Source organism: Bubalus bubalis, chromosome 6, assembly GCF_019923935.1.
Source record: "Bubalus bubalis isolate 160015118507 breed Murrah chromosome 6, NDDB_SH_1, whole genome shotgun sequence".
In the NCBI taxonomy this organism is placed as follows: Eukaryota; Metazoa; Chordata; class Mammalia; order Artiodactyla; family Bovidae; genus Bubalus; species Bubalus bubalis.
This window is the reverse complement of record NC_059162.1, coordinates 33,964,345-33,974,627: the sequence shown is the minus strand read 5'-3', so window position 1 is coordinate 33,974,627 and position 10,283 is coordinate 33,964,345. Positions and strand designations below refer to the sequence as shown.

Sequence of the window (10,283 nt, the reverse complement as noted above, 5' to 3'; positions counted from 1 at the left end):
GGAGATGGTCTAGATAAGAGCATCCTGAAAAGACCTGGAGAAACATCCACATCTCACAGGCACAGGAAGATAAGTGTAATTTCCTCCCAGAAGGACTTTTGCTCCCCTGGGGTCAGAACTTGGAAATGATGTTTTTCTCAAGCTGGCTTTCTCTAGCTGCGTACACAAAAAAGCCATTTGGAGCCTCATCTTGACCATTTCAAGGCCAGATCTTTAGTTCCCATTTAAGTAAGTACTTCTAAGTATATTCTCTGTACATGCATAAGCCCGGCTAGCGTGGTCAGGGTTTGACCATCCATCTGTCGCCCCTTTTTCATTCTATCTGAAGCCTTTGCCTCCCATTTCAAGGTGGTTTGTCAGGACAGAATTACTATAGAAAACTGTGGGGCTGGTGTGCTGCTTTGAGCTGAACTCCTCTAGGTGTCACTCAAGAGTCATTTCTTCCCCCTCCAGCAGTCTAAAACCAGCATGGGCTCTCAGAGCCGATCTCAACATGGTTCTCACATGGCCAATCTTAATGCGTGTGTCCCTCAGACAAGCAGTTTTTAAACCAGTGAGTGGTTTTCCCTGAGGGACCACTGCACAGGTATAGGACTCACCTCCACCACTTCTGTAAATTTCTCAGTTGCCTGAAAAATCTGTAACTGGCCAGGAGGAACTCTGTCCCTTATCTTCGAAGCTGAAAGCTCTCATATGATATCTTCACTTTTATTCAAATAAACTCTGTTAAAGTAGCCAATTAACAAAGAACACCAGGTCGTTTTTAGCCAGGTCAGCCCCCTACCTAAAAACCGTCTCAGTGTCTTTCCAATAAGTGACCTTCCTTCCCAGTGTCTTTCAACTGAAAGTCCAGGTACCTCTTTCTGAACTGCTTTAAGTTCAGAGAAACTTTCTCCTCATAGTGAGGAGTTAACCAATCATGGAATAAAACTCAGGATCATTAACCAAGATGTGAGATCTGAGGCCGGGAGAGACATCCAGTTATGGGACTCGCTAAGGAGGTGAAGGGCGCAAGGAGACTTTACTAGTACCAACGCTCTGGATCCTTGTAGATTCAGGTGAAGAAGAAAATTTGCTCTGGGTCTCTTTGTGGTCACTAAAACTGTTAACCAAAAGAAAGACACCTAACATAAGAGCTGTGAGTTTATGTTTTATTCAGTATCTTACTGAGGACAACAGCCCAGCAGATAGTCGTTCAGTAGCTCAGAGAAAATGAATCCAAAGAGGTACACAGAGAGGCCAGTTTATGTGTAATTTTAGCTAGAGGCTATGTGCACTCAATCACTGAGGAAGGCTTTCTTATCTCTCCTTGCTATTCTTTGGAATTCTGCATTCAAATGGGTATATCTTTCTTTTTCTCCTTTGCTTTTTGCTTCTCTTCTTTTCACAGCTATTTGTGAGGCCTCCTCAGACAGCCATTTTGCTTTTTTGCATTTTTTTTTCCTTGGGGATGGTCTTGATCCCTGTCTCCTGTACAATGTCACAAACCTCCATCCATAGTTCATCAGGCACTCTGTCTATCCAATCTAGTCCATTAAATCTATTTCTCACTTCTACTGTATAATCATTAGGGATTTGATTTAGGTCATACCTAAATGGTCTAGTGGTTTTCCCTACTTTCTTCAATTTAAGTCTGCATTTGGCAATAAGGAGTTCATGATCTGAATGACAATCAGCTTCTGGTCTTGTTTTTGCTGAATGTATAGAGCTTCTCCATCTTTGGCTGCAAAGAATATAATCAATCTGATTTCGGTGTTGACCATCTGGTGATGTCCATGTGTAGACTTTTCTCTCGTGTTGTTGGAAGAGGGTGTTTGCAGTGACCAGTGGGTTCTCTTGGCAAAACTCTATTAGTCTTTGCCCTGCTTCATTCTGTACTCCAAGGCCAAATTTGCCTGTTACTCCAGGTGTTTCTTGACTTCCTACTTTTGCATTCCAGTCTCTCATAATGAAAAGGACATCTTTTTTGGGTGTTAGTTCCAGAAGGTTTTGTAGGTCTTCATAGAACTGTTCGACTTCAGCTTCTTCAGCGTTACTGGTTGGGGAGTAGGCTTGGATTACTGTGATATTGAATGGTTTGCCTTGGAAACCAACAGAGATCATTCTGTCATTTTTGAGACTGCACCCAAGAACTGCATTTTGAACTCTTTTGTTGACTATGGTGGCTACTCCATTTCTTCTAAGGGATTCTTGCCCACAGTAGTAGATATAATGGTGATCTGAGTTAAATTCACCCATTCCAGTCCATATTATTTCACTGATTCCTAAAATGTCAATGTTCACTCTTGCCATCTCCTGTTTCATGCAAAAATGGGCTCAATAAAGGACAGAAATGGTATGGACCTAACTGAAGCAGAAGATATTAAGAAGAGGTGGCAAGAATACACAGAAGAACTGTACAAAAAAGATCTTCATGACCCAGGTAATCATGATGGTGTGATCATTCACCTAAAGCCAGACATCCTGGAATGTGAAGTCAAGTGGCCCTTGGGAAGCATCACTACAAACAAAGCTAGTGGAGGTGATGGAATTCCAGTTGAGCTATTTCAAATCCTATAAGATGATGCTGTGAAAATGCTACATTCAATATGCCAGCAAATTTGGAAAACTCAGTAGTGGTCACAGGACTGGAAAAGGTCAGTTTTATTCCAATCCCAAAGAAAGGCAATGCCAAAGAATGCTCAAACTACTGCACAATTGTACTCATCTCACATGCTAGTAAAGTAATGCTCAAAATTCTCCAAGCCAGACTTCAACAATGCATGAACTGTGAATTTCCAGATGTTCAAGCTGGTTTTAGAAAAAACAGAGGAACCACAGATCAAATTGCCAACATCTGCTGGATCATCAAAAAAGCAAGAGAGTTCCAGAAAAACATCTATTTCTGCTTTATTGACTATGCCAAAGCCTTTGACTGTGTGGATCACAGCAAACTGTGGAAAATTCTGAAAGAGATGGGAATACCAGACCACCTGACCTGCCTCTTGAGAAACCTATATGCAGGTCAGGAAGCAACAGTTAGAACTGGACAAGGAACAACAGACTGGTTCCAAATAGGAAGAGGAGTTCGTCAAGGCTGTATATTGTCACCCTGCTTATTTAACTTATATGCAGAGTACATCATGAGAAACGCTGGGCTGGATGAAGCACAAGCTGGAATCAAGATTGCTGGGAGAAATATCAATAACCTCAGATATGCAGATGACACCACCCTTAAGGCAGAAAGTGAAGAACTAAAGAGCCTCTTGATGAAAGTGAAAGAGGAGAGTGGAAAAGTTGGCTTAAAGCTCAACATTCAGAAAACGAAGATCATGGCATCCAGTCCAATCACTTCATGGCAAATAGAAGGAGAAACAGTGGAAACAGTGACAGACTTTATTTTTCTGGGCTCCAAAATCACTGCAGATGGTGATTGCAGCCATGAAATTAAAAGATGCTTGCTCCTTGGAAGAAAAGCTGTGACCAACCTAGACAGCATATTAAAAAGCAGAGACATTACTTTTCCAACAAAGGTCTGTCTAGTCAAGGTTATGGTTTTTCCAGTAGTCATGTATGGATGTGAGATTTGGACTATAAAGAAAGCTGAGCACTGAAAAGTTGATGCTTTTGAATTGTGGTGTTGGAGAAGACTTTTGAAGAGTCCCTTGGACTACAAGGAGATCCAACCAGTCCATCCTAAAGAAGATCAGTCCTGAATATTCATTGGAAGGACTGATGTTGAAGCTGAAACTCCAATACTTTGGTCACCTAATGCGAAGAGCTGACTCATTTGAAAAGACCCTCATGCTGGAAAGATTGAAGGCAGGAGGAGAAGACAGAGGATGAGATGATTGGATGGCATCACTGATTCAATGAACCTGAGTTTGAGTAAACTCCAGGAGTTGCTGATGGACAGGGAGGCCTGGCGTGCTACAGTCCATGGGGTTGCAAAGAGTTGGACAGACTGAGCGACTGAACTGAACTGACTGATGTGCAGTCAAGCAGGCATCTTGGCAAAATATTACTGCTAGTCACGAAAAATAGATACCTCAAGTTGCTGATTTAAATGCTTTTCCATGTATTGGAAGGTAAAAGAATCTGAGGTCATTAAAATTCTTCCTGAGATTAATTAATTAATAAATTAATATTAATACATCTAAGAGGCCTGCTTGTCCAACACATGGGGCATCCTGTTATCATAGTCATTTCTTCTGTCTGGAGCGCAGAGTGCTACCAGCCAGCAACTGCAGTGGGTTAATCCTTGCAGAACTGGGTGATGAGCAATGCGGTCTGTTTTTTTGTTTCCACCTCACCCAGTCACACCCTTTCTTTCGCATTTTCTTTGTATTTAGAAGTTCACTAATCTTCTTGTGTGCAAAAGCCCAAAGGTTAGATACAATGAGTCTTCTGCAGCCCAATGAGGTTTTTGTGCCCCTGTGCACTGTTTTGAATCTTTCCAGCACATTCTTTCTGGCTTATTATGATCTCCCTCGGGTGTATCAGTTACCTTGTTCACACCACTCAAAGTATTTATAAGATCTACTAACTTTCACATAATCTGGCCTTGTGAAGTTGCATTTCTTGCTGATAAGGAATACAAAAGACATAGAGCATTCTAAGAAACACCCACTATGTTTGGTGTGTGAGGGCCCTTTGCTTACTGCCAAGTTTGTCTAGTATCAGCTCCCACGGTGTTTGGAAACACTCTTGAGTTGTTGTTGGATCTTCTGGTCCTGTGGTTTCAGTTTACAGCCTTTGTGGGCAGGGTGGTGTCTTGGGTAGAAGCAGGCCTTGGGGTGGTCTGCACTGAGCCAAATATACTTCAGTGACTTACTAGCTATGTGTCCTTGGGTAAGTTAGTTAATTTCTCTGAGACTTAGTTTCCTCATCCATAGAATGGGAGAAGAAATATGTAATTTAAAGAGATGTTTGATGGTTATCCATTTTAAATATAGCAGTGTGTACATGTCCATTCCAAACTTCTTTAAAATGGATAGCACAGGACCTCTATATAGCACAGGAAGCTCTGCTCAATGTTATGTGGCAGCCGGGATAGGAGGAGAGTTTGGGGGAGAATGGATACCTGTACATGTATGGCTGAGTCCCTTTCCTGTTCATGTGAAACTACACAGCATTGGTAATCAGCTATTATTGCTGTTCAGTCACTAAGTTGTGTCTGACTTGTGGCGATCCCATGAACTGCATCATGCCAGGCTTCCCTGTCCTTCACTATCTCCTGAAGTTTGCTCAAACTCATGTCCATTGAGTCAGTGATGACATCCAACCGTCTCATGTACTGTCACCCCCTTCTCCTCTTGTCCTCAGTCTTTGTCAGCACCAGGGTCTTTTCCAATGAATTGGCTCTTTGCATCAGGTGGCAAAAGTACTGGAGTTTCAACGTCAGCATTAGTCCTTCCAATGAATATTCGGGATTGATCTCCTTTAAGATTGACTCATTTGATCTTGCTGTCCAAGGGACTCTTAAGAGTCTTCTCCAGCCCCACAATTCGAAAGCATCAATTCTTCAGCGCTCAGCCTTCCTCATGGTCCATCTCTCACATCCATGCATGACTACTTGCAAAGCCATGGCTTTGACTATATGCACCCTTGTCAGCAAAGTGATGCTGCTGCTTTTTAACACACTGTCTAGGTTTGGCATAGCTTTTCTTCCAGGGAGAATGCGTCTTTTAATTTTGTGGCTGCAGTCACAGTCTGCAGTTATTTTGGATCCCAAGAAAATAAAATCTGTCACTACTTTCACTTTTTCCCCATTTATTTGCCATGAAGTGATGGGACTGGATGCCATGATCTTAGTTTTTTGAACGTTGCGTTTTAAGCCAGCTTTTTCACTCTTCTCTTTCACCCTCATCAAGAAACTCTTTAGTTCCTCTTTACTTTCTGCAGTTAGAGTGATATCATCTGCATATCTGAGGTTGTTGATATTTTTCCCCGAAGTCTTTATTCCAGCTTGTGAGTCATCCAGCCCAGCATCTTGCATGATGTACTCTACATATAATTTAAATAAGCAGAGTGACAATATACAGCCTTGACATACTCCTTTTCCAATTTTGAACCAGTCCATTGTTCCATGTCCAGTTTTAACTGTTACTTCTTGTCTCGCATATAGGCTTCTCAGGAGACAGGTAAGGTGGACTGATATTCCCATCTCTGCCAGAGTCCAACTCCAGCAACCAGGGATTCAACCTGAGGAGGTGAACGGTGTCGGCGATGAGACAGCCTCTCAGTTTTCTATAGACTGCCTGTTTATTTCAAGTTTAAGATTCTCTTTTATAGTTTTACAAAAACATTAGGCCAGAGGTTTGACATTTTCAGTTCCCCCTCTCCCAGATTGATTATCCCCATAAATCATTGTTGCTCTTCAAACAGAGTTCCTGCTTCAGTGATTCTCTCAGTATAATATCATCTATTATCCACCTCTTCTAATGTGTCCTATAGTTAACTTGTGATTACATTGTAACTCATGCTACATTCCTCAGTTTATTAAGTATCTTCCTAAATCCTGTTTGCCCCTAACATCCTGAGCTCACTATCTCTTAAAAAAGGCTTCTAGCTATAGTGTCTCTAAAAATTCCTAACTTCTATAAGCTATATTAAAATATGCTAACTTTACAACATTCCTTAAATCTTTAACTTCTAAATATTTTAATTATTTCTAAGCCCTAAATTCAGTAAACTCCTTTGCCATAAACATTCTCCTCACAGATAGGCTTCAGATATCAATTTCTCCCATGGCCTCAAAGTACGGCCTATGTGCTCATCCTGGAACACTCTTTTGTAAAAGTCCTTGAACAAATGTCAATGATTAACTTTATGAATTATTTTCTGAGCAATGCTGCAGAAGGCTTTGTGCCTTCTCATGCTCCTCTCAAGACCAATAAGCACCTTAATATTCCTTTTCAGTCAACTCAGCCAAGGAGAGGAAAAGACAAGTCAGAATTATAAGGCCTAACTCCTTCATCCCAGGATCCGTGCCTGCGGAATGAGGAGAGGGGGCTGGGGACCGTGCCTCCATTTTGTCAGTAATGCCTAACGCGGCTCCCGACACATCTCTTTGAGAATTTTCCATAGTTTGTTGTGGTCCACACAGTCAAAGGCTTTAGCATAGTCCCAGTGAAGCAGGAATAGATTTTTTTTTTTTTAATTCCCTTAAAAAAAGAGGCAATGCCAAAGAAGGTTCAAACTACCACACAGTTGCACTCATCTCACACACTAGCAAAGTAATGCTCAAAATTCTCTAAGCCAAGCTTCAACAGTGCATGAACTGTGAACTTCCAGATGTTCAAGCTGAATTTAGAAAAGGCAGAGGAATCAGAGATCAAATTGCTAACATCCGCTGGATCATCGAAAAAGCAAGAGAGTTCCAGAAAAACATCTATTTCTGCTTTATTGACTATGCCAAAGCCTTTGACTGTGTGGATCACAGCAAAGTGTGAAAAATTCTTCAAGAGATGGGAATACCAGACCATCTTACCTGCCTGCTGAGAAATCTGTATGCAAGTCAAGAAGCAACCGTTAGAACCAGACATGGAACAACAGACTGGATCCAAATCACGAAAGGAGTGTGTCAAGGTTGTATATTGTCATCTGCTTATTTAACTTACATCGGAGTACATCATGCAAAATGCCAGGCTGGCTGAAGCACAAGCTGGAATCGAGATTGCTGGGAGAAATATCAATAACCTCAGATATGCAGATGACACCACCCTCATGGCAGAAAGCAAAGAAGAACTAAAGAGCCTCTTGATGAAAGTGAAAGAGAAGAGTGAAAAAGTTGGCTTAAAACTCAACATTCAGAAAACAAAGATCATGGCATCTGGTCCCATCACTTCATGACAAATAGATGGAGAAACAGTGGAAACAGTGGCTGACTTTATTTCTTTTGGGCTCCTAAATCACTGCAGATGGTGATTGCAGCCATGAAATTAAAAGACACATGCTCCTTGGAAGAAAGCTATGACCAACCTAGACAGCATATTAAAAAGGAGAGACATTACTTTGCCAAAAAAGGTCCATCTAGTCAAGGCTATGGTTTTTCCAGTAGTCATGTATGGATGTGAGAGTTGGACTATAAAGAAAGTTGAGTACCAAAGAATTGATGCTTTTGAACTGTGGTGTTGGAGAAGACTCTTGAGAGTCCCTTGGACTGGAAGGAGATCCAACCAGTCCATTCTAAAGGAAATCAGTCCTGAATATTCATTGGAAGCACTGATGCTGAAGCTGAAGCTCCAATACACTGGCCACCTAATATGAAGAACTGAGTCATTGGAAAAGACCCTGATGCTGGGAAAGATTGAAGGCGGGATGCGAAGGGGACAACAGAGGATGAGATGGTTGGAAGGCATCACCGACTCAATGGACATGAGTTTGAGCATGCTCTGGGAGTTGGTAATGGACAAGAAAGCCTGGCATGCTGTAGTCCACAGGGTTACAAAGAGTTGGACATGACTGAGCGCCTGAACTGAACTGAACTGCTTTTCCTATGATCCAATTGGCTATAGTCAATTGGCGATACCCCAGTACAAAATTTAAAAAAATGTTTTTCAAAGAAATGTTTTGAGAATTCAGTGAGAAAGTATATGTAGTAGATGTGATTGGCACTCAGAAAAATATTGGTTAGGGTTACTAGTCAATTAGTAATTAGTACTGGGATTACAGGCTCCTCCTTTAAAAAGGAACATAGCTCTTTACTAAACACTTTGCCAAGAAGTTGTGGTTCCCCCAGACATCCAGGAGCAGAGGCTGGGGAAAGGGTTATTTCAGGGAGCAGGGGAGAGGGGCTGCCCCTTGGTGCTAGGGATCTGCAGCCTCAGACAAAAAGCAGGAGAAGGGCCATTTCCAGCTTCTGCAGTTTGAGGAGCTGAGCCCTCCACCTGGGGCAGGTGAGGCAGAGGCAGGTTGTTCTGGGGAATTATGTAAAAGGACTGAAGCCAAAGGTGGGATCCAATTTCAGGGAGCAGCAGAGCTTCCAGGAGCCTCGGGTGAGAACTCAGGCCCCAGCCTTAGCAGAGTGGTTGAGGCTCCACAGGCAGTGAGCCAGGCCTGGCCTGAGGATCACAGACACACACACACACACACACACACACACACACACACACACTCATGGAATTTGGGCCCTGTGCAGAGCACTGTTCAAGGTGCTCTTCACATGTGAGCAGATTCAATGCCCTAAACCACCCCCCATGAATGCGTTTTGCAAAATTTGCCTGTTTTGTTCACTGCAGAATTTCTCAAGAGTTCCTGCCACACAGTAGATGCCTGATACACATTTGCTGAAGGAACAAGCCCTGTGAGGTTTGTCAGTGGCGCTGGAATCAGGAGGAAGTTCGAGTACGCAGGGAGATGAAGTAACTTGCCCAAGATTCCCCAGCTGGTAAAGGGCCAACTCAGGATGGAACCCAGGCCACAGGGAGAAACTGCCTGCAAGCGTCCGGATCCCCAGTCTCCCCTCTGCCTGTTTTCATCGAGTGTCTGACCAGCTTCTTTTCTTTCTTGTGATCTGCTTACTGGAGCTTTCCCTACCTTGCCTATCTGTAGATGTTTGTAAACTCGGACAAATTACCTTTGGGGCACTTATTTTCACCCACACTTGATTTCCCATTTTCACAGCGTATGTCGCTATACTTCAGTAGAAGAGTCTGGTTTACATGTTTGCAAACTCTAGTTTTTCCTGATGATGAAGGTATTCAGAGAATTAGATCTTCAAGGTTGAAGGCTGGTGATTTGCACCAAATCAGAAAGCCTTCTGGACTGTCCAGGCGTGTTCTGCACATTTAGTGAAGACGTGAGAAATGGGAGGGATGATGTCTGAACCTGCCCTTCTTCCAGGCCAGCCTGGAAAGAAATCAAGAACAAGCTGGAAAGAAAGCGGCCATCTTCGAGGTGTCTGGATCTTGGCCTCAGTTCAGCAGCTCTTCTGCTGCTTGCTTTTCCCATCCCTCCACCCTCCTGCCTCAGCCCCAGAACTGCTCTTACTCTGGTTCCGAAGCTGGAGGGCTTCGGGCCTTGTCCTGCCCAGCCTGAGGATGTCCTCTCCGGTCTGGGGCTCTCAACCCTTCCTGCCCATCATCAGCACTTGTGGGTCTGGAATAAATATATGCAAGTGCCCTGTACCACTGCCCTCCCCAGACTCGAATTCAACAGGTCTGGTGGAGGGTGGAGGGGTCTGCATTCACAGACTCTGCCCACCAATGATTCTCATCAGGCTTTGATTGACACATTGCCCTTTGATGTTGCCAGGTTTCCTTAACTTGGGGTGATACAAAAAAGAAATGAAAGGATATATT

The 10,283-nt window shown here is 43.0% G+C and overlaps 1 long non-coding RNA gene across 1 annotated transcript; it reads left to right on the top strand.

Annotated features, from left to right (window-relative positions):
• On the top strand, nucleotides 1-10,035 carry LOC123465929. The gene is made up of 2 exons (XR_006641249.1): nucleotides 1-228; nucleotides 9,222-10,035. It is a non-coding gene; the product is annotated as an uncharacterized LOC123465929 (long non-coding RNA).
• The last annotated feature ends 248 nt before the right edge of the window (nucleotides 10,036-10,283 follow it).